Below are 21,687 nucleotides of genomic sequence, written 5' to 3'. Positions count from 1 at the left end.
AAGATTACTCCCCTTGTGGTGGGCTGGACTTAGTGACTCATGTCTTACAAATAGAAAAAACTATAAGGAACAGTGTGCAACCTCAAAGACGAGGTCATAAAAGGTACTATAGTTTTTTCCTTGCTCTCCCTCTTGAAGCAAACATTCTGGAGAAAGTTACCTCCCATGTCAGAAGACAATGCAAGCAGCCTATAGAGAGGGTCGTATCAGACAGCCTGTGAAAAATTGCCAACAACCATGTGAGCTTGAAAGAGATTCTCTTTCAGTCAAGCATTCAGATAAGAATGCGGCTTGGCTGAAATGTTGATTAAAACTTTGAAAGACCTTGAGGCAGAAGCATCTTGCTAAGCTGCATCCATGTTCATGACCCACAGACACTGTCAGAAAATAAATCTGTTATAAGTCATAAATTTGAGGATAATTTATTACACAACAATATATAACTAACACAGATGGCAAAAGGGAAACAGTTTCCAGAGTCTTAGATTCAACATCATGAAAGAAAATATATATTAGAAGATTTGGGACTGAGAGACAAATTAATCACTGTTATGGTCCAACATTTTCCTACTCAGCATCCATTTATACCTCTGTAAATATGTGTAAACTTCCGCACTAAAACATTAACACTTTTATGCTTAACAAGTTGCAGATATCATTCAACCAAATAAAAGACACTCTCACCTTCTCTGCCAAAATAAGCAATTCAAATTCCCAAGAATCATGGTATGATCTCCAAGTGAAAGTAATCCCAGAATCCTTTTCTGGGCAACTTCTTGTTGAATGAGAATTTTCTTCTTTTCAGTACTAAACTAACTAGCAGACGGCAAAGTTGTGATAACAGAAAGCATCTGCAAGAGGGTTCATAAGTATAATGAAGGGAACAGTTAGTTCTGAATCTCCCTTATTCTCTAGGCCACAAATCAAATGTCCAAGTTCAACCAAGTACAATAAATCATCATTTGCTCTAACCCGAATGTCCTCCAAAATTTATTTGTTAACATATTTGCCAATGTGATAATATTAAGAGGGGGGGCCTTTTGGAGATGGTTAGACCATGAGGGCTCCACTTTCATAGATGAGATTAGTGACCTTAGAAAAGGGCTGGAGAACACTAGCTAGGCCCCTTTGTTGCCCTTCCATTTTTTCTGCCGTATGAAGACACAACTTTCATCCTCTGGTAGCAACAAAGCACCATATTAGAAGCGGAGAAAGCAGCACTCACCAATGAACCTGCTGGTGCCTTGACCCTGGGCTTCCCAGCCTCCAGAATTGTGAGAAAATAAATTTCTGTTCTTTACAAATTGCCCAGTTTCATATATTATGTTATGGCAGCACAAAGGAAGTAGGATATCATTAGTATGCCAGCTATCTTAAATAATAAAACCAAGGCAAAGAGAATAATGTTACAACGTAAATATAATTAACAATATAGAATTGTACACTTAAAAATGGTTAAAATGTTAAATTTTGGCCGGGCGCTGTAACTTACACCTGTAATCCCAGCACTTTGGGAGGCTGAGGCGGGCAGATCACGGGGTCAGGAGATTGATCCCATGCTCGCTAACTCGGTGAAACCGCATCTCTACTAAAAATACAAAAAATTAGCTGGGCGTGGTGGCGGGCACCTGTAGTCCCAGCTACTCGGGAGGCTGAGGCAGGAGAATGGCGTAAACCCAGGAGGCAGAGCTTGCCGTGAGCAGAGATCACACCACTGCACTCCAGCCTGGGTGACAGAGCGAGACTCCATCTCAGAAAAATTTTAAAAAAAAGTTAAATTTTATGTCATGTATATTTTGTCACAATTAAAAATAAAAATAAATAACAGGAAAAAAGAATAAGTTACTTGACCATTGTTACATGGCTATTAAGTATCAGGGCTGGGATTTGAATTTAGAATTTAAGAACAATTGGTCTTATTACTTAGGACTTAGTGAAGTCTTCTTTGGGTTGAATGTTATTAGAGACTTTCAGGCTTAGGTACCTTGAGGTCCATATCTCTTCCCAGATTTGGAGAGTTTTCAGCTATTATTTATTTAAATAAGCTTTCTGCCTCTTTCTCTCCCTCTCCTGCTTCTAGAAATCTCATAATGTGAAAGTTAGCTCTATGCTGGTGTCCAATAAATCTTGTAAGCATTTCTTCACGTACTTTTTTTCTTTTTTTCTTTGCGTATTTTCAAATGTCCTGTCTTTGAGTTCACAGATTCTTTATTTTGTTGATCAAGTCTGCTGTTGATTCTCTCTCTGTGTTGTATTTTTGCATTTCACTCATTGTATTATTTAGCTCCAATAATTCTTTTTTCCTGTCTCTTCACTGAACATTTTATTTTCTTCATGTATGTTTTATTTGATCTTGTTGTCTGTGTTCTCTTACAGCTCACTGATTTTTGAAACAATTATTTTAAATTTCTTATCAGGCTGTTCACAGATCTTCATTTATTCAGGGCTAGTTCTTGAAATATTGTTGTATTCCTTTTGTCATGTCATGTTTCTTTGAGCATTTCAGTTTCTTGAAGTCTTGTGTTGCTGTCTTTATATTTGAAGAAGCAGTAACTTCCTCTAGTTTGTACTGACTGGCTTCAGGAGAGAAACGCCTTCACCAAATATCTCAGCTAGGAATTCTGAGACCTTTTCTATGGGTATACCCACTCCACACCTCTTGTTCCCTCTTGGGGTGTGGCGTTTCTTAAGATCATTTGCCTTCCCTCCATCCTGCAAAGCCAGGTCAGGTGCTGAAAGCCTCCCATGTGTTTTCCCTAGGACAGTGCCCTGAAATGTTCAAGTTTATGTGCTTTGTCCCAGTCCCACAGAGTCAAACCAACTGTCTGTACCAGAGCTGTCTTGTGCTCATCATTTGCAAGGGCATGCTTGGAGAGCTGGCCTGAGGAGAGTGGTGAGGTGCATGCAGAATTCGAGTTGCCTATGGGCCAGTTGTGGGGGAGTCCACAGGTGAGATATTTTAAGCCACTCATGGATGAGCTGCCTGATTGAGTCCACTGAGCAGTTAGTACGGCCCATGGCCTCTCTTCTGTTCCCAGCTTCTTCCAACTACTTAGCTATGTCCAGCACTTCAGTCTCCTGGGTGGAGCAAGAAAGAAGTGGGCCTATTGGCAGCATCTTGCATGGATGGGAAAACCAGACACTTATTCACCACATTTTTATTCTCCCCTGAGTGAGAAATCATGGGCCAAGCGGAGTCTATCTTGGCACAGAGCTGTGCCACATTAGGAGATAGGGTGACATGGGTCAAGTGAAAATGTCCTTTGCACCCCCTTCAATGAATCTATTCTTAGATTTTTTACTTCAGTGTGTACTGGGACTCCTCCATTGACTCATAGATTCCTGCCAAGGTACTCTTATTCCTGGGTGTTTGTCAAAATTGATGCTTTTGCAAGGGAATAAGGTAGAAAGCTCCTATTCTACCATCTTGCTGATGTTACTCTCCTTAGGAATTAAAAATTTATTACCAATACTCGTTATAAAGACAAAACTTATTTACATTTTACAGCCTTTTGCATTTTACAGTGGTGAAGAATTAACAGTGTAAGAATTAACAGTATGCATAACTAATGTAACCTTTCTCATTATATACTTGACAAAAAAAGAACATTGTATCTATTTTTCATTTTCAAAGTATTTAAGATTATAAATAACTAATATTTTATCCTTTTTTTTCCAGTCTGTGTATTTTCTGTGGAGCAACTAGGTTTTAAATTTTTTTGATGAAAATCTTTTAGTCAGATGAAGTCAATAACTAGGGGCCCAGAAAACTAGATGCTTTCTGAGAGTAAAGCTAGAAAGTAAAATACCAAAGGTGAATTTAATAGTCAACCTTCTTTTTCAGGGATAGGTCACCTCTATGGTCAAAGTAATAAAGAAGATTTGGGATCAAACCAAGGAAATATAGCAAAGTTTTGCATTATTGACAAAATTAACACATATAAGGGAAGAATAAAATTAGAGATCCAGATAAAGGGATGTCCAGAGAACAAAGATTTGTGACTATCTTCGGGAATGTCCAAGGAAGAAAACACTCCATCAACTGACACAGATATTTCACAGTCCTTTCCTTAAAACGTTAATGAAATAAGCAAGGAGTCTTATTTCATACTATAATTATCTAGGAATAATACTAAAATTAACAAGAATAACCATTATTATATAGTATATAGTAATAATCACTATCATTATTCTTGTTATCCATAGTATTATTAATAGCTAATTATCATGAATGTGTATGCTACTATTATTTTGTGATAGAGGTTGTAAGGAAAATTCACCTTTCTTGCTTTCTTTAGGTGTTCCCCAAGCAGAAAATGAATGAATCGATTTCACATGTAGTTTTCTACCAGGCAAACATGCTAATATGGGCATAAACTTTTCATACCATTCTATTTTTCAGTGAAGTCAGTAACCAATTTATACAGAAGCCCCACATGAGTTTGGTGAGTGTGTCTCAAGTCATTAACGATGCTGATCTCTGTGTGCTGACAAAAAATGAATTTCGGAACCAAAAATGTAAGGCCCTGACCATAAACCACAGTTGTCACATTTTGGCACCTCTCTGATAAGGACTTCAGCCAGTACCTTTCTACTACTGTTATCTGGAATCTTGCTTAATTCAGCATCACAAATATGTTTTAAGTGTTTAGTTTTTCATTCATGGAACCAAAGAAAAACAGTATTCTCTCTCTCTCTCTTTCTTTCTTTCTTTCTTTCTTTCTTTCTTTCTTTCTTTCTTTCTTTCTTTCTTTTTCTTTCTTTCTTTCCTTCTTTCTTTCCTCCTTCCTTCCTTCCTTCTTTCCTTCCTTCCTTTCTTTCTCTCTCTCTTTCTCTTTCTTTCTTTCTTTCTTTCTTTCTTTCTTTCTTTCTTTCTTTCTTTCTTTCTTTCTTTCTTTCTCTTTTTTTCTTCAGCATTCATGTGTGTTTCTTAGGTGCTATATGCTGCTGCTGCAATATACCATGCAAGAACAAAGAATGGAAAAGTGTAATGGCTTATACCAGAAGTCTCCTGTAAAATCTACAGGATGGAACTTGGAATTTACTTTGAACTACCCTTCCATCTGGCAGAATAAGCAGAGCCTGTTTAACATTATGTACATAAATTTTCTCATACTGTCTTTAAATGAAAGCCTGTATGAGCTTCGCTACTATAGGTCCTGAAGATAGCTTCATGGTATAGGTCACACTTGCATCTCTTTCCCACTAACACCGTATTTCAAGACACTGGAATTTTCTGGTGGAAGGGTGGTGAGGAAGATGGTCTTATTTTAAGTCAAAAGTCCTGACTCATGTGCACAAAAAAATCATGTGTTATATGTGAATCAAGTAATATCGTTGGAATTAAAAATTCTCCCCTGGCATGGCCACATTTTACTTTTAAATTGTAGAAAAGAATAACCGAGTTGTACAGGAACTGGCTTTTAGAAAAATGTCAGGTACAGTGCTGCCTTGGCTGGGCTAAATAATCACAATATTAGCCAGGAGACAGGGAAAGTGGGTGCATCCCTCAGTTGGGGGAGTTAGGAGAAAATGCCTCTCTGAAGGCTGACCTGCATTCTGTGTCTGAGCTCATGGCAAACTGTCAATCAGTGGTTAAAGTATAACCCTGGATACAAAATGAAAACACGGAACTTAGATTCTCTTCAGTGCTTATCTTTTATCTGATGCATTCTGCTGAAATGGAAGCAGGTTTTCATAAGGAAATTTTACGGCTTTTTTGCATAATCTCTCTCTCTCTCTCTCTCCACCCCCACACACACATCCTCATCTTTTCTCTCTTGTCCCTCTTTATATGTTTTTCCTTTCACTGGAGTCTGCACCATGAATGATGACATGGATGTTTTGCAAAATTCCAAGCAATCTTTGATTTCTCTCCACAGTGGCTTAGTAGCTGCTTTCATAATTCTTAAGCTCCCAAACTCATTTCCTCCTCCTCACTTTCAAAGAAGGGCAAATTACCTGTTTTATTGATATAACTGGAATTTGAGAGAAACAGCCAGTGACTATCTAGATAAGAGGTAAACATTACCAGTCTTTCAGGCTCAGTTTTCACTCTAAACCCCATTCAATTCTTTTGACAACTGATTTCACCGGAATGTAGAAATGAATCTGTATGTGCCACGCTGTGTTACTGAAAGTTAACCCACCCCTTCTCTTCCCTTTTATTTGCGCAACAGAGAATTGAGGAAGGAAATGTTCAAAAGCCTATTTTTTCTATACCCTCCCTATTCAAAAGTGCATAACATTTGCTAATGCAATTTATAGTCACTTGGCCTGGTTCAAATGCTGGTTCTAGTACCTTCTACTTGTGACATAATCTCTCTGGCCTCCAGTGTCCTCATCTTTAATACAGGAATTGTAATAATCCGCTTCATACGATAGTTGATTCAGTCTATGCTTATTGAGCACTGACTCTATGTCAGGCATTCCTTTAAGCCTTTTTCCTGCTTTAACTCAATTTATCCAACAACTACTTTTGATATAGGTACAATACTCCCCCTTTATCCACACGGGATACATTCCAAGACCCCTAGTGAGTTAGTGAGTACCTGAAATCAAGGATACCAGATTTTTTTTTCTTCCTGTACATACATACCTATAATAAAGCTTAATTTATAAATTAAGCACAGTGAGAGATGAATAACAATAACTAATAATAAAATAGAACAATTACAAAAGTATGCCAGTATAACTACTCTTGTACTTTAGGATCATTTTAAAATAAAATAAAGGTTACTTGAATTTAAGTACTGCAACACTGTGACAGTTGATCGGATAACCAAAGAAGGTTACTAAATGACTCGGGTGGGTGGAATGTGCTACGTGGATATGCTGGAAAAATGGAGGATTCATGTGCTTCTGGATGGCATGAGAGTTCATCAGAATGGCATGCAATGTAAAACTTTTGAATTGCTCATTTCTGGAATTTTATATTTAATATTTGTGGAACACTGTTGACCACAGGTAACTGAAATCGTGGAAAGTAAAACTGCAGATAAGAGGAAACTATTGTACTATCATTATTCATATTTTGCAGATGGAAAAATGTGAAAAAGAACCACATTATTAACAGCTGGGCAGTGACTAATGCTGCAATGCAGGACAATTTACTGAATCTGGATTGGAGCCCGGGATTTAGGTTCTGAGCCTAAGCTTCTGAGTCCCACGTCTGTGAACCCTGTATCTATATCTTGGAATGGTACCATTCTCCAACGAGCTCTGTGCTGTGGCAAATATGCTGAAACATACTTGAGGGCATTTCAGTGCACACTGATTTCTTCCTGACCCAATAATTATCTCACAAGCTAAGTGATCATTTTATAAACAGCTACGTTTTTGCAAAGGGAATTAGGAGGGGATGGATGAGTAAAGAGGCAATGCTGCAGACTCCCATTTCCCTTCCAAGCAGCTTTTAGATAGAGAAGAAGAAACTCACACAATGACTATGCTAGTAGCTTTTATTATCTCACGTTTAAAGGAGAAACACCCAAGACTTAAAGTAGTAAATTAAATTGTCCAAGGTCATCAAACAAAATAAGTAGTGGTTACATTTCTAATTCTTTCTAACTCTAAAGAACAAACTCTTCACTGCAAAAACCCTACTTCTCTGTGATAGTTTTAAGGATGTTCACTGATTATGTTTGGCTCTCCATCTTACGGCACATGGTAGGTCTGCCACTGTATTTGAGTGGAGATTATTTTTCACTACTTACTTTCCTCTTCTTGTTTGTCTCAGACTGTTATTATTATGTAAAGTTCTGAACACAGAGGAATTGACAGGGAGGAAAAGGAGGTAGGCTAGTATGTAAGTATAACATAATTTTGTTATAAATGATTTGGTCTACACAGACTACAATGTGCTCAGCACATGTGCAAATTAGTAAGAGTTGATTGTGAGTCAGTTGATAAAGGAAGAGGCAAAGCAATGTGTTAAAGCAGGAACATTACAATATCTAGTCAACCCCTAGACTGAGTAGAGTCACTAAGAAATTTTGCAATATTAGGCAAATTCCATTTCATTGAATCTCTGATGCATTAACCACAAAATAAGGTTTTAATTCAATGCTTTATGTCATAAATCAGTATATAAAATGGAGAATGGTCACTATTACATGAGAGGCCAGTATTAACAAATTTCCCTGTGTACTAGTTCATTCACCATGAAAAGTTTTTGGACCAGCTCATGTTCCTATGATTGTATCCAATTTTCCAAACATGTGTATAGTATACATAGATACTTTCTGGTTCATAAGTTCTGCGAGATGACAGGCCCATGCTAGCAGTAATAAAGTAATAAAAAATTTAAAAAACTAGCCCATGCTAGTCAGTTGTTGACTTTTCGTACTAGTTTTACTGTGTAATATATTTATCAATACTTGTATTTGTTTTTAGGGATCCAATTTATCTTTTCCAGAGCCTCATTCTCAATAACCACCTAACCCGATCAGTGCTAAATCTACCATCAGTGTAAAATCTAAAACAAAAAACAGAAGAATACCAGTATAAATATTAAAAAGCTTCAAACTCCCACCTGGCCTTTTGTTCAGTGCAACTAAGGTCAGTAGATATGAGTCAATGTAGGCAATGGATTGAGCCCACAGAATCCTCAACCCTTCTGTGCTCTGTACATCTCACAGTGAATTCAAAGCAGAGAGAAAAAAAAAACTGTTTACCAAGTTAAGAACCATGTTGTTCTAGCATCTAAGATTAGGCAGTTTTCAAAGGCTAAGTCAGCATCCTGTTCGTTCCTTTAGAACACTAAATACTAGAGAGAACATAACTAATTTGTTATTGACCTAATTTTTATGTGTCTCACCATGTAGAAGAGAACTCCATAAGCAGAATGATTTCAATGTCTTATGTCTTCAGAGCCCACTAGAGTCCCTGGTATTGGGTAGACCTCGAAAAACCTTTGCCATGAATTTAAAAATATGAAATATTTGTGGGCATAACAGCACATTTTTCATTCATTCATTCAATCAACAGATTTTGAGGTCTTGTGTATCAAGCACAATGGAGACGCACAGATGAAGAAATTAGATATGGAACTTACCCTCTGGTAGGTAAGATGGACATTAAATTATTATTTATATAATTAGATATTTAATTACAATTTTGAAAAGCACTACAAATAAGAAATGCAATTTGCCAAGGAAACATATTATTTGATCTAAGCTGTGTGAGATAGTTTAGTGAAGGATTCCCTGACAAAGTGACACTTTGAGGCAAGATGTAAGGAATACTTGGTAATTAATGTGACATGTCTCCAAGAAGAAAGGACATTCCAGAGGAAAGAATATGCTTCAAGGTCCTGAGATGGAAATGCTAAAGCTGCATTCAAGGACTGAGAGCAGCTCAGTGTGACCAAGGAAGGGTGAACCAGAGTCCTGTGGGATCAGTTTAATGAGGCAGGCAGGGATTGGCTATTCCAAGAACTTACAGGTTATGTTAAGGTTATTTTTTTTTCATTGTCCCAAGAAGAAGAGGAAGCACTTGAAGGGTTTTAGCCATAGATTTGTTTTTAAAAGATCACTGTGGCTGCACTAATGATAATAGCTTAGAGAAATATAACAGTGTATATGAGGAAACCAGTCAAGAGGCAAGGCCATGGAGGTGAAAGTGAAGATTAAAAAAAATAATAAAGAGGATTTGGAATTGGGAAGAAAATTATGTTGTAAATTTGATGACAGATGATGATTAAGATGTGGAGATGGGGTAAGAAAATGTTAAGGATAAATCTCTAATTTGTATCTTGCTTGATTCAGACACATTCAGACCAATTCAGGGCCATCTTATTCATTAGGCTCAGCAGGCACAGTGCCTGGGGCCCACAAAATTTTTACAGGGGCTGTCAAGAAATTTTTTGATTTTCTTTTAATCCAAAGAGCAAAATGAGCTTTAGGAAAGACAATACTTAAACATATAACATTAATATATTCTTCTTTATACCAATGCAATAAAATATAACTTTTAATATTCTTATGGAGGAAACAAGAGTGCCCAGGGCCCACGGAAGTTATAATGCAGCCCTGGAGCAACTGTCACTGATATAACAAAACTGGATGAAGACCAGGTGGGCGTGGGGCTGGAGGCTATGGCAGCACAGGGCAAGTTGGCTCTAACATCAGTTGAGTTCAAGGTACCTGCGAAACATCCAAGTGCAAGTGACAGAAAGTCCTTCAGATATACGACTTGAAAATTACTATGGCATTCTCAATGTCAAAACGTATGGAGTCATAAAGTGTGGATTTCAGTTCCAACTTCACCATTGTGGTAAACTTTGGTTACTCTTACTACCTTAAACAACATCATCTTTCCTCCAAGAAATGCTTCAAAATACATGGTTTTGTTGATGGTGACCCCTTCGCCCAATTGTAGTGAGAGGTTACCTGTGGGCTTAACCAAAATGAGCCAATCAGAGTCCTCCTGTGGGATTTTGTATCTGACAGTGGTTGGAAAGACTCCTGTGACTTTCTAGTAGTAAATCTACTAGAATGTGTCCTTGAAATTGCCAGGGAAAGGGTACACTACCACATACAGAAACTTGCTTGAGAAAATGAAGCCAACATTTACAAAGTGACAGATTCAGTATAGAGAAAATTCCAATGCCGTTGTCCTCCCTGTTTCCAATCCTACCACCACATCTACCCTTGCACTCTCTAGATCATTGACTGATAAATTGTCTAGTCTGTTTAGGGTAATAACACTTTTGATTTCTATCATTTTCAAAAGCAGGAAAGATGGCCAATATAACCACAAAACACCATGTGATATTGTCTAAGTCGTGTAATCTCCCCAAGCTTCAGTTTTCTGGTCTATAGGATGAATATGGAAAAACAACATCATAGGGTCATGATGATTACATGAGAAAATCAGAGAATTGCTTTAAAGTTCAGTGTACAGCATGCACATATTGGTTATCATTTTCACGATGAAGAAGAGAGAAAGCAGGAGGGACTTCCAGATGTCAACATGGGAGCTGTTTGACCCACACAAGGTCTGGCTCAGTTACTGGGAAGCCATTACATGTGGTTTAGAGAATGCCTTCTCAATGTGCACCGTTAGATCCAAGAAGAGTCATTATTATTTTTCTGTGGTACTCTTCACTTCATGTTTTTCCTTTTCTGTTTTGTTATTGTTGTTGTTGTTGCGACTCCCTCTTTACAGAACATGTTGATCTTTACTAATTTTCCAACATTTGCCAAAAGCAGTGAGCTTACTCTGTATGAAATTCATGTAGAGCTGTGATGAGTTGCCTTCCACCTCACTTAATGCTCACAATGAAAAATTCCTTCCCTGTGTCCTCTAAGTGTCCTTTCCTAACTGTACTATTGACCTCTCCTCATTGCAGTATGAATTGTTTATGTCCACTATCTCTCACTGATTAGACCGTGAGTCTTCGAGGGCAGACATATAGTCTCATTTATGTGTGTACATCCCCAGCGCTAATCACACAATATGTACTCAACAAACATTAGTTCAATAAACAGATGAATTTAGATACATATCACAAACTCACAAAACACACATTAGCATCTCTAACACCAGTAATGCGTAATGTGTACTGTAGAATCTGAAATAAAATCCAAGCAGCTGGATTGAGATTTGAAAGTATATATGTGGACAAACAGGTAGTGCTCGGCTCGAGGGTGGCCTGCATCCCCTTTATGAGAAAGAGGCCCCGTGAAGGTAGATGTGAACTGTCTTTAGTTCAGCCTGTGGCAGGAGGCAAGCTCTCATTAGGAGTACCTGAAAAACGCATAAGACAACTGGTTGTTCAAGACACTGCAACCACACAGCTTTACTCTGTCTGGTTCTTACTTTATAGGTCTGTCGTTAGGGCATCTATATTTTATTTCTGTAAAAACTGGTAATGAAGTCAGAAAGAGCCTTTTGTGGCATCACTATTTGTAAATTATACAGGCATAAAAGAGCATCACAAAGACTAGAACTCATATTTTTCATTCTCCAATAAGCATACTATCAATTAAAAACTCAAGGTCAAGAAGCTTAGCCAAGTTTCCATCCAGATGGAATTGATAATAAGTGTTATAATTCCCCTGAAAACAGGGGATTCCAGCCAAAGCAAAGACAAGTCATAAAAGGTACACACCTCCCTAATGTGGTAATAACACCACAAACGTGGGTCTTAGTTTGCCACAAATCTGCTTTTTCACTCTGTTTTTCAGCAAACATGTATCAGTGCCTACTATGTGCTGAAGAATGCATAGAAGCTGCGGTCATGAGAAGGTCCCTGAGAAAATGAGAAGAAATATATACGCACAAATTCAGACCCAGATGTACACGGATGCATACACTATGTGCAGCTAGTAGTGCAAAATCAGTCAGTCTAAGGCAGTCATTGGTGATCGCTTCTTCAAGCCTGTGGTATGGGTTGAATGTGTCCCTTCAAAATTCACGTGTTTAAGTTCTGACCCCAGTACCTCAGAATGTGCCTTGTTTGGTAATAGCTTTTCAGCAGACTTAATTAGTTAAGTTAAGATGAGATGATACAGGGGTGGGGTAGGCCCCTAATCCAATATGACTACTGTCCTTATATCACAGGAAAAGTTGGACACAGACACACATACAGCAAAAACACCATGTGTAGATAAAAGTCATGCTGCCACAAGCCAAGAAACTACCAGAAGCTAGGAGAGAGACCCGAAGCCAGTCTCTATTTCCTACTCCAGAGCGAGTGTGTGATTGGAGCGTGGGATGGAATTTATGCCTTCAGAAGAAGCATGGCTCTGCGAACACCTTGATCTTAGACTCCTGACCTCCAGAACTATGAGATACTATATTGCTGTTGTTTAAGCAATTCAGTTTGTGGAACTTTTTTACAGCATCCCCAAGAAACTAATACAACTTAGTTGACAGAGGATTAAATGACTGATGATTAAATGACATAGTGTATATGAAAAAGCTTTTCGAACTTCAAAGTTTAAAAGCACAAAAATGTACATCATCCATAGAGGTCTTTTGCACAGCCCAAATTATATTGTGTTCCCAAGCAAGTCTGAGCCCCAGGTTTTAGATTTCAAGAGCAAAGCACAGAATCTGGATCTGTACCATACAATCTAGGAGGCACTTGCCACATGGGAGCACCGAAATGTGCCTAGTTCAAAGTGAGATGTACCATAAGTGTAAAACACACACCAGATTCCAAAGACTTCCTTTGAAAAAAAATGTAAAATTATTCATTAATAATTTTTATATCAACTACCTATTGAAATGATAAAATTTTAGATGCATTGAGTTAAATAAAATGTTATTAAAAATAATTATTTCCCCTGCTTTTTCATTTTCACCTTTTTAATGTGCCTACTGGAAAATTTACAATTACATATGTGGCACATATTCTATTTGTATTAGACAGCACAATTCTAAAGGTAAAATGTATCCCTACATTTTCCTGAAATCACTGAAAATAGATACTATTTTCCATCTGGTTATGTGTCAATTATAACAGAAGGTCTTCCTTTAGATCACCAAATCAGAGCACTTTGCAGTTAAGTGCAAGGAGGTTTGCCTGCCAGTGGTTCCATCAGCTGCTCCCACCTCACCAGGGAAGGTTTTAAAAGTTCAGACCTTTGATCCCTTTCCTCTGCTTGTCTTCATTCCATCCCCTAAGGACTCCAACTCATCCAGCTGGTGACGAGATTTCAGATTTTATTTCACAATTAGGTTAGAAAGCCAGTGTCCTTTGCTCTTCATTGAGGAGGCAGTTTTTGAGAAATGACCTCCCCTTGGCCAAACAGAAAAGACTAAACGTTCTACCTTCGAAATTATATAGACTACCATTAAAGTTACAGCCTGTCACTTACTATCCTAGGACTTTTCACAGATACTTAGGGCTAAGCATTAGCCAGGTGATAGAAATACAGATAATTACGAAATAGATTCAGCCATTAGGGGACTGAGAAGCAATTTGGGAAACTAGCATTTACCTCCAGGGTTACAATGATCTTTGAATGACAGCTCATATGAAAAGTGCAGTGTTCTATATGGACACAATACCTGTTAGCAGGATTATCACCGCAAATTAAAAAGTCTTAGTACTGTGTCTGACACAAAGAAGTTTTTTTGTGATACAGTCCCCCCCACTTTTATTACCTCACAATTCACTACACTTTTCAATGCCCTGAAACGTCTCCCAAAATATTCACTTTAGATGTATGAAAATTAAAATCCAGGAAGATATATGACACAACAACTCCCATCCCCCAATTATACACTCACTGTCGAGCAGGAAATGAAGAGAGCAGACTACTTTGTGGGGCTATCCCCAGTCTTAAGGAACTTATCCATATTAGACAGGATTGTGTCAACTGAAACTATGGGGACAAGCTCTGACCCTTGGTGATAGGCTGCCATGAAGTTGACAGGATGCCCCACCAAGCAGGAATCAACACAGGACAAAAGTATAATCCTCACATTTAGGATGCATGGCAAATTCAGGACCTGCCAAACACTGAAAAGCAAAGAATTAAGGAGACATTCCTGATATATTCCCAGACATATTCTATGGGCATCTCCTCGCACAAGGCTCCCAAGGTATATGCTCTTCTTACCTTTCCAGGATGAAGAACAGGATTTAAGAAATAGAGAAAAGAAAGCTTAGTTAACAGTAGCTTACTTCCTTGAAGAAACCAATATTAACATCACAAATATGTTTCATTTAAGTCTTTTTCTCTGCTTATGTTTCTAAAATTGGTATAACACTTTATAAGTAGTTTTGTATTCTGTCTTTTCACATATATAATATGAATTAATCCATGTTAGAAAATATTCTTTCAAGTATCATTTTTAATAGAAAAACAACATAGCATTACATGTATGTATGTATACCCTCCATGATTTGTTTAACATTCTTTATAGTAATTATTTTGCGATAATGAAAATACATGATACAGTATACAAATGCCAGACATGAATATCTTTGGTCATCAGTCTTTGTTTCAGAACATCCTTAGATTGCATCAACGAGCATAAACAATTTAAAGACATGTACTTCATGTCGTCAAACTGCTTTCAAGAGAGTCTGGACCGTTGCAATTACACTAAGAGAGCAGGAAATGCACATTTTAGCTACACCTTGTTGAGTCAAAAATCATTGGGTTTTAAATTTGCTAATTACATATGCAAAATAATAAGATCCCATTTCTATTGCTATGCTTGCTTTGATACCAAGTAAAAAACAATTTTTAAAATATTTATCAGTTATTTGACTTTCTTTGAGAAATGACGATTCATACCCTTTGCCCACTTTATTACTGTATTAGTAACTCTCTACCACTGCTTGTAATACATATGAGTTCTGTATACACTAAGAATAGCAACACTTCATACCAATACTTCTTCAGAATAGTTTGTGAATACTCTCCTTGGGTTTTCTTTATTTTTAATTTTTCTGTGAATGTTTTATTTTTGTATTTTTTAAATGTAATCAAAGCCATTATTTATTGACTTTGCAATTACCTTCACTGTTTTTATGTATACTTAGAAAGTCTCTTTCCTGCAAGGTCCAGATAAATATAGCAAATGTTTTTCTCTTTTAAAAGAATAGTTTTATTTTTTAACACTTATTTCAATTAATATAGTTGGAAATTACTTTACTGAACAATTTACTATGTCAAGAAATTATTTCTGATATCAAAGCATTTATAGATTATGCTGAGATAAAAGAATGTCATAAATGACTATATGTAAGAGATTTGATGAATTAATTTTCTTGTAGTGAAATTCTATGTTGTCTTAATAATCTTATTCTTGGAGAATATGTAAATCAGAAAAATGCTTATAAACTAGTATTAACTGTAAACAGCAACTAAAACAATTTTTATAATTTAATCTCTATAAATGTAACTGCATTTAAAGTTCTAACTGTATAAGCTGCTGTAATATAAAAATAAATATAGGTAGATTCTAAAATGTTAAAATTAGTTGTTTCTGGATTGTAAGATTACTATTGATTTTTATTTTATACTCTTTAGTATTTTCCAATTTTCCTACAATAGGCATTTATGACTTTTAAGAATAAAAAGTAAAGGAATGTCATTTGAATTGAAAATAAGGTATTGCTTTTCCCATTAACACTTTAATAATAATACACTTTTTCATAGGCAGTTCTTTTTTTCAAAGTGCTTCATAGTTGTTTTCATTTCTTATTCCTTTCATGGATAAAAGGAAAAACAAAGTGGAAAATAGTTCCCTTGAGGCATGTTTCTAGGTCTGGGATTAGTCAGACTTGTTGCCTGCCACCTCTTTCAACACTAGTCTCCCATTCGTGTTGTGCTTTTTGATTTCCTGTGAGTACACCACACCTTTACACCCAATTCATGCCTTGGCATATGATGATCACTTCCTTCCTTCCCCTTCCCCACCAATTTCTGACTGCTGACAATATTCCATCTCAAGATATTTTTCTTGGCCTTCCTGCCTATGTCCCCTCTGCCTTCTCTCTTCTGCTTCCTCACACCTTGCAACTCAAGATCTGCCTCCCCTTCTGAGCCACGAACGTTCTGTTGGAAGCACTGTATCTCATTCATCTTTCGAATAACATGATTCTTACTCATTTGTAAGACCCAATACAATGAGACATATAGCTTCTTTACTTGGCTGCATTACATGTACTTTTCAGTAAACTCAAAAAACAAAAACATACACTTTCAGCATTCAAAATATATATCTATAGTAACTTTATTTCCTCAAATGTTAAACATAGAGTTAACATATGATCTACAAGTTTGACTCTTAGATATATGTCCAATAGAAATAAAAACTATCTTTACAAAAACTTGCATATAAATGTTAGTTAGCAGCATTACTCATTATTATTCATATTCATAATAGACAAACACTAGAAACAACTCAAATCATCCACTAATCAAATAATGGATAAATGAATGTCATATATTCATAAAATGGAATATTATTTGCTAATAAAAAGAAATAACATACCAATACATGCAGCAATATAGATAAACTTCAAAAACATTCTGCTAGGTGAAAAAGAACCCAGTTGAAAAAGATCACGTTATATAATATGTCCAGAATGAGCAAACCTATAGAGGCAGAAAGGAGATTACTGGCTAGTGAGGGATAGGGGTGGGTGTGTGTGTGTGTGTGTGTGTGTGTGTGTGTGTGTGTGTGTGTAGGGTGGGAGGGATAGGGGAGTGACTATTAATGGGTACAATTTTTTTGGAGTGATAAAAATGTTCTAAAATTATGGTGATATAATTATGGTAAAAGACTATGGTGTTGGTTTTACACCTTTATAAATGTATTAAATACAACTGAATTAAACACTTTAAGTGGGTGAACTTTATGGTAGGTAAATTATTTCTCAAAAAACTATATATACACAGATAGACATATATATATATATATATATATATATACAGCTTGAAACACAAAAATCCTTACTCACTTTTTTCTTTTTCTTTTCTTTCCTTTTTTTTTTTTTTTTTTTTTTTTGAGACAGAGTCTCGCTCTGTCGCCCGGGCTGGAGTGCAGTGGCGCGGTCTCAGCTCACTGCAAGCTCTGCCTCCCAGGTTCACGCCATTCTCCTGGCTCAGCCTCCCGAGTAGCTGGGACTACAGGCGCCCGCCACCATGCCTGGCTAATTTTTTGTATTTTTAGTAGAGACGGGGTTTCACCATGTTAGCCAGGATGGTCTCGATCTCCTGACCTCGTGATCCGCTCGCCTCGGCCTCCCAAAGTGCTGGGATTACAGGCGTGAGACACAAAAATCCTTACTCTTCATGGGAGTGGCAGCCCATCCCCACACTCTACCCCATAGCCTTGCCACTATCCACCACTGAAGGAGGAATGTGAAGATATGGTCATGGATAGACTCAGGAAATATGAGATTTAGGGACATCTATTGTAACTAGTCTTGGAAACATTTTAATAATATTTTACATTTTGAAGCATCAGGCTGGCCAAATAGTCGCAAAGTCAAAACAACCCCATTAATTCAACTATATCAAAGTGGCTGTGTATAAAGGTGCTACTTTTCCACCTCTTCCTAGCCCCCTAGGGATTAGTGGTCAATGGTTTACTTCTCTGACTTTCCATAGATCCCTGTTTATAACTCTTTTATGTTGTGGTATTATTGGATTTTCTGTATATTTCTCCTAAAAGGTTAGACTCACTGAACTATGAACCCACAGACCATATGGATTCATTATGGAACTTCGTCTTCTAAATACAAGCTGGAAAATGGTAATGTTTTATGTTTACTGAATAGAATTTTTAAAAAGCCAAAAAATAAGAGATGGTATCACTGCTAACTTTAAAAGTATACGCTTTCTACCTCTATTCCCAGGAAGATGTTAAGCAATTTATTTGATGTCCTTCAAAAACCATCTTTATAATGAAACAAGAGAAACCATGATTAAATATGAAATTCAACTTGCTGCACAGCATAACAAAAGTACAGTGGAATAAAAAATGAAGGAGAATTTTGAGTCATGTGAGTAGCAGAAACCCAAATATCCTTGATGATTTAATTTTACCTGAATAAAACAGGGGCTAGGCAAGTTGATCTCAAATATCTTTTTTCCTGGGTCTTGTACAACTGAAATTTATGAGCAAGGTTGCTTCCATACCTCTATACAGACTCGATGCTGTGCCTCCACACCAGCTGCCGGAGAGATGACAAATGACAATCAAAGAAATCACCAGGAGACAATGGCCTCTATAAGGCCCACAGGCTTATTTGTTGTGAATTAAAATGCTCAAACTTCAGATTCACTCTCATCCTCTGTATTTATGGTTCCTTCTGCCTTGAAGCAAGCATAGTGAGTGCCATGATAAATTGTTGAAAGTCTGTCTCATTTCCAGGCAGACCCTGTAAATTTCTGAGCTGTGCTTTGCAACCCTTCATTCTGATTTGTAACGTTCAACCGCACTGTCAATGACACATAAAGGGTCTGCAAGGCCTTTTTCCTTTGGCTGAGCAGTGGCCATGAGGTCCTGGCCTTTCATTATCCCCAGAATGTCACAAAACCGTACTTAATCAGAGCATCCAGCCCTTTTCAATGAGGATGATGTGCTTGTCTTCCCGGTCAAGACTTTTGTCTAAGAAATGGCAGGTGCTGACAGGGGCACAACCTTGTCAGGATGTGTGATTTTGGAATATAGTAGGGAGGGTAAAGTCCTAAACAGAAGGTTCTCCCTGTACTTAGGATAAAACCCCAAAATATCAATCCCCTGGGACAAATATTCTTTTCTTAAACACATATTTATAATGTGCCCAGCACTCTTGTAGAAGCTTGGGAAATTGGAGAAAACAAAGCAGAGCAAGTCCTTGATCTTTGGGGCTTAGATTATGTTCCTTTCACTGAATGAACAAAGGAGTGAATGAGTGAATGCACATGATCTTTGTCTTCACAAGAGTTTGCTAATCCCATTGCTATTTAAATCATATCTGGCCCACTAAGCCAGGCTTACAGCACAACCCCGGCAGCTAGTGAAAGTAACCTAAAGGATAAAACAGTTTTTCGAGATTATTTCTCCGTACCTTTTCATACATGAAATATTAATACCTGGCCCCTAAATTCTGGTTTTCTTTGCCAACTTCAAGATTTTTCTCTGAACCTGTATGATTCTGTTCAATCTCTCAACCTCCTGCTTGGTGGGCCTTAACATTCACACACAATTTTCAGTTTCATATCCTCCTTCCACATTTGTGTTCTTTCAAAATTAACTATACATCAATAGTGCAGCTCAAGGTAGCACAGAAATTCACCTGCTCAGAGGATAGATACAGATCACTATGAAATAATTGTCTCCATGGAACCTAGAAAACAAAAGAGTGGGAAATTAAGACTTCATCTTTTCCCATTTGCCAGATAAAGGTGTACTTTGATGCTAGACATTTACTTACAAAGACTGGACAATAAAACTGAGACCCAATTAAAGCCTGGGGCGAAAGAAGGCAGAATAGCTGGATTTGTATCTGAGGGGTCTCTGTCTCAGCAGTGTTGAAGACAACCAAGGGAGCCTAACATTCAGGGTGGCTGGAAGGCTGAGCTTTCCTCAATCCGCACAACAAAGCGGAGGCTAGAACTGTAACAGAGAATCAAACCAGAAGCCAAATACTCCAAAGCAAGTTCTGAATAGGAAACACAATCATAGGCATAGGTACATTAAAATACGAAGGATTAGGCAGTGACAAAAGAATAGCGATGAAGACAGGAAGGAAACACTCAACCCTTCACAGTCTCACGGGAGGTGCTGAGCACTTTCACATACAATAGTTCATTTCATATCCACAACAATTTGTGTGAAATAGATATTATTAAAAACTCATTTTGAGAAAGGACAACAAATTGCTGAAAATCTGAGAAGTGAAACAGCCTACATAAATCAGACAGATGATAACCAGAGACCCAGGAATAGACCCCTCATCTCTCTGGTACCAGGAGATTCATGGTTCACCTTCACTAGCTTTATCGTCATAGCAGAACAATGTGGAACTTTACATAAAAAATCTTCCATTTTTTTAACTTTTATTTTAGGTTCAAGGATATATGTGAAGGTGTGTTACATAGGTAAACTCATGTCATGGGGGTTTGTAGTACAAATTATTTCATCCCCCAGGAATTAAACCTGGTACCCAATAGTTATTTTTTCTGCTCCTCTCTCTCCTCCCACCCTCCAATAAACCTCAGTGTCTGTTATTTCCTTCTTCATGTTCATAAGTTCTCATCATTTACCTCCTGCTTATAAGTGAGAACATGTGGTATTTGGTTTTCTGTTCCCGCATTAACTTGCTGAGGAAAATAGCCTCCAGCTCCATCCATTTTCCCACAAAAGACAGGATCTTAAAAACCTCCCATTTTACTTGACTGGACTTAATGTTCTCATTTTTTCCCCTAATTTGATGGGACAGTAAATGATTTGATCTATTGCTAGAGCATGAGGAAAGGAGAGCATAAATTGCTATTTACTGTTCATAATTACATACCTGTATCAGAATCAGCTTTTGAAAACATTGTAAACTAAATAGTAAAGTGTTTCCAGAGTTTATCTCCACTGTATTAAGAAGCATTGTAAGAACAGGATTGGGCTCTAGAGATTCGGGGTGACTTGGAAGATGAGAATGCAAGCGAGGCATGTATTTTCAGCCTTTAACTGGCCTGATACCCTAAACCTAAAAAGAATTCCTCATATTAAGATATCATAAATATTGTTTCCTATGTATTATTTACTTTCATCTTCATAACCTCTAAAGGTTTGGGTATCACTGTTATTGCCCTTATATAGTAATACTGAGAAAACTGAAGCTCAAGATAGTTAAAATGTTATCCAAATTCTCTTCTAACAGTGAACTTGCTTGTGCTAGTTTATTGCCAAGTCAAATGTGACTTCAAAGCCAGACTTTGTCCTGGACATGACTTACTACTCACTAGGTGTGTGCTATGAGACTTTATTTGAACTATGAATATGAGTAGGAATCTGTGCAGTGTGTGTGTGTGTGTGTGTGTGTGTGTGTGTGTGTGTGTTTCCCAGCAGGTGACTTATTTATTAATACTACCAGCATGTTCACACACTGGATCCACCTACTCTTAGGCTAAACTCTGCATCAGCACTGTGGTAGACTGTTACTCAAACCAAAGCTCCAGTGGTCCTTTAGCTACATCTTGATAATAGCCAAAGGATAAATGCACACAT

The 21,687-nt window shown here is 37.3% G+C and overlaps 1 long non-coding RNA gene across 1 annotated transcript in view; it reads left to right on the top strand.

Moving 5' to 3' along the window:
- The window catches only part of LOC144331397 (uncharacterized), a 62,723-nt gene that overhangs the window by 25,907 nt on the left and 15,129 nt on the right, over positions 1-21,687 (top strand). Inside the window, exon 3 of the long non-coding RNA XR_013398496.1 lies at positions 18,335-18,481. This is a non-coding gene — a long non-coding RNA (uncharacterized LOC144331397). The remainder of the gene's footprint in view (positions 1-18,334; positions 18,482-21,687) is intronic.

This window comes from Macaca mulatta, chromosome 9 (genome assembly GCF_049350105.2).
Source record: "Macaca mulatta isolate MMU2019108-1 chromosome 9, T2T-MMU8v2.0, whole genome shotgun sequence".
In the NCBI taxonomy this organism is placed as follows: domain Eukaryota; kingdom Metazoa; phylum Chordata; class Mammalia; order Primates; family Cercopithecidae; genus Macaca; species Macaca mulatta.
Note: the sequence above shows the minus strand (reverse complement) of the source record. Positions and strands in the feature narration are given on the sequence as shown.